The 3,518-nt window shown below is 52.0% G+C and overlaps 1 protein-coding gene across 1 annotated transcript in view; it reads right to left on the bottom strand.

Annotated features, from left to right (window-relative positions):
• The window catches only part of MOB3C (MOB kinase activator 3C), a 44,214-nt gene extending 41,464 nt beyond the window's left edge, over nucleotides 1-2,750 (bottom strand). The window contains exon 1 of the mRNA XM_034779885.1: nucleotides 2,548-2,750. The gene's annotated coding sequence lies outside the window, so the exon portion shown is untranslated. The remainder of the gene's footprint in view (nucleotides 1-2,547) is intronic.
• Nucleotides 2,751-3,518: the final 768 nt, after the last annotated feature.

The raw sequence follows: 3,518 nt of genomic DNA, 5'->3' as shown, positions 1-3,518 counted from the left end.
GGCACCTTTAAGACTAACAGAAGTATTGGGAGCATAAGCTTTCGTGGGTAAGAACCTCACTTCTTCAGATGCAACCTCACTTCTTGCATCTGAAGAAGTGAGGTTCTTACCCACGAAAGCTTATGCTCCCAATACTTCTGTTAGTCTTAAAGGTGCCACAGGACCCTCTGTTGCTTTTTACAGATTCAGACTAACACGGCTACCCCTCTGACACTTGACACAGTTAAGCATGCGCATAAGCATTTATAGGTTTGGAGTCTCATTATTGTTGTCATGAAACCCTGATACAAAGAGCCGTATGTTTGGAAACAGACCAGCAGCGTTATGCCCAAGTCAACCATCTGCGCCCTGTCCTTGTACAGCCTTTGAGTTTAACTAATCGAAGGGGACATGACAGGATTATGTTTTTTAAATGGTCACTTGATCTCAATGTTCCCCAAACAGGGCTGGTTTCTCTTGGCTTCCTGCTGAAGCCAGACCCTGGCTGCACTGTCTTGGAGGAACGGGGTTATTGGCCGCAGATCCCAAATGCCGTCACAAAGGATGGAAAATTCCAGGAGACGTTCCAAGGAAATTACTGGGAGGGGGGACTTGCTGGCTGGGGCGTGAAGGGCTGGGGGAGAGGCCAAAGCGAACTAGCCTGGGAGAGGAAGATCGGAAGAGGAGCCCCAGCTGAGAGATGATGATCTCCAAGGAGCGCAGAACAACATTTACCTGCTAGATGTCATGGGAATCTGTCTGTGGGTCCCAGGAAGGGAGCTTCCCGCACAGTCTCAGCTGTTCAGAGGCAGCACCAACCACCACAGAAAATAGGCACCAAAACCCACGTAGGGCATCACCCTTCTGGATGCTGCAATCAGGGGACAGCCTGAGAAGTTGCAGCCAGGAGAGCGGAGCCCAGGTTCCCCCTGTGGCGATTCCCCACCAGATCGCTCAGGACTTGGAAACCCCCTTCTGTCCCCAAGTGCGAAACACTACAACTGTGCCAAGCAGATGTCTGCTTCCAGACCCTTGCCCCCTGCCTGGTTTTGTTCACTCCTTCTTCACCCTGCCCACGGCCAGGCAGTCCCCATCTGCTGCCGCCACGCCCACTGCCTGGTATCACCCAGCCTGCCTGCGGCTCCCTCCACTGTCACCTCCGCCTGCCCCACGATTTCCCTGCCCCAAGCTGGTGTTACCGGCTGGCCCATCACTTTGCCCAGTGCTAGCCCACTGAGTGCTTGGCATCACGCACCTCGGCTCCTGCTCCTCCAACACCCTCTTAGAATTCGCCTCTGATCACGCCTCCTTGTAGTGTTTGTTCCCCGAGGGACCAGGACACAGCTTCGGTCTATCTGGCCCCCATCACCTCCTCCCACCATGTCTTTTTCCTCCCCACACCTCTGTGAGGTAGGGTGGTGCTGTTATCCGGGAACAGAGGCACAGAGAGGCTAAGTGACTGGCCCAAGGTCACATGGCGAGTCTGTGGCAGAGGGGAATTGAACCCAGGTCAGAGTCGAATGTCTTCACCACCGGGCCAACCTTCCTCTCACTAGACCGATCCTCTTACTTGGAAAGCAGAAGGGAGGTGTAGCTCCCTGGTCAGTGTGTGTTACACGTCCCACTCTGGGCCTGATCCACAGAGGACATGGATCTTCCACCGCTGTCAGCTAGGGGATTTGGGGTCTGATCTAACACCCGTGTAAATCAGTAAAGGCTCATGCTCCTAGCACTGGAGGGACCAGGTCCAGTCCTTAGTAACAGTTGCTACAGAGGCACAACCCTGAAAGGCCTGGGCTCAGGGGCTCCTGCTGCCTGTTCGGAGCACGTGAGCCGCGCAGCCCCCATGTGAGGGTCAGACATGATACCAAAAAACACAACGCACCAACCCTCTACAACTCATCTTCTGGGCAAACCCAAGCTCCTCCCGAACTCCATGCGCTCACGCCAACACGTATGGACCAGCTTCCAGGACATGCAATTGCCTCACTCAAGCCACTAGCTATGGGCCATTTAACTGCAAAACACTACAACCATACAAAGAACATTTCTGCTCCCAGACCCCAGCGTAGCCTTCCAGTGGCAACTGGCCCCCGTCCAAACTCTGCTAAGCACAGAATACTGCTTCCAAACTTCAGCTGTTTTCGACCCTCTTCTACTCCAGGAAGTGACATTTACTCCACTCATCGGCTCCGAAAGCCACACTCATTCCCCCTCTGCTGTGGCTAGCCCCTCACGCTCGCCCCGGATGTCACAGAACACGGGGTCACTAAATATTTACAAGCGCACCAGCTGAGCGGACCCTAGTTTGCAGCATCCAACTCCTGAAATGCCCCCTCCCCCTAAAATGTACCATCTGCAACTTCATGGTGGGGCTCTGAAGTTGGGGGAATCAATCCTCTTGGCTGCGTTTGCTCTTGCTCCCAGTGGGACTGTGACACACAATAGGCTAGCAGGGAAAGCGGGAGGTTGTAGCTGGAAGGGGCTTTGCTGGGAGCCAGTTATTCTCAGAGCAAGCCAGAAACTTCTTAAGGAAAGTTTAAAACAAAACAAAAAACAAACACTCACCTAACTCCAGAACTGATCTGAATTAGAGACCGAATCCCTCCCGAGTGTATGGAAAGGTCAACTAGCTAGATCCTCCGGATTCCTTCTGGGCTCCCTCGGTTTAGCTGTGAGATCCCGGGGTCAGGGAAAAACCTCACACACACACACCAACCCTTGCTGGGGTTTTCATTAAAGAAACTCTGCCTGATCTTTCCCACCCCCCCCTCCCGGTGATGTCATATCCTGAGTTGTCCAGAGTACAGCTGCCTTAGCAATAACTGACTCAAAAAAGAAAGAAAGAACCCGTCGCTTGCCCTGCCCCCTACGCCTCAATCTCTCTGTCTCCTGCTTCCACTCTGTGGTATGCAGCGTACTTGTAGTCATGTGGGTCTCAGGATATTAGACAGACAAGCTGGGTGAGGGAGTAACTTTTATTGGACCAATTTCTGTTGGGGAGAGAGAGAAGCTTTGGAGTTTACCCAGAGCTCTCCTTCAGGTGTGGGAAATCACTCAGTGAGTCACAGCTAAATACAAGGTGGAACAGGTTGTAGTTAACATATATTTCAAGGGATCATTTCAGGTGAAGTTGCCTGTTATCACCCCTCCAGCCCTGGGGGCAGGAAAGCTGTGGAGGGGGGAATTTAGTGTGTTACAGGTTGTTGTAATAAGCCATAAATCCAGTGTCTGTATTCAGTCCATGGGTTCTAGCATCTAGCAGAGTTATGAATTTAAGCTCCCAGCTATGTCATGTGCGGGTCTGTTATGATGATCAACACCCCCCACAACACACCTTTCATGATCCATAGGTCCCACACATGCCTATCACAACGTGTGGCGTATCTTATCCAGTGCGCTAAATGCCCCTATAACAACCATGTGGGTAAAACAGACAGACAATCACCACGCTCTTGAATGAACTCACACAGAAAAATGATAAACAAAAAACCCCATCTCACCTGTGGGAGAGCACTTGTCACCAAGCGATCGCTCTA

This window comes from Trachemys scripta, chromosome 8 (genome assembly GCF_013100865.1).
Source record: "Trachemys scripta elegans isolate TJP31775 chromosome 8, CAS_Tse_1.0, whole genome shotgun sequence".
Lineage (NCBI taxonomy): Eukaryota > Metazoa > Chordata > Testudines > Emydidae > Trachemys > Trachemys scripta.
Note: the sequence above shows the minus strand (reverse complement) of the source record. Positions and strands in the feature narration are given on the sequence as shown.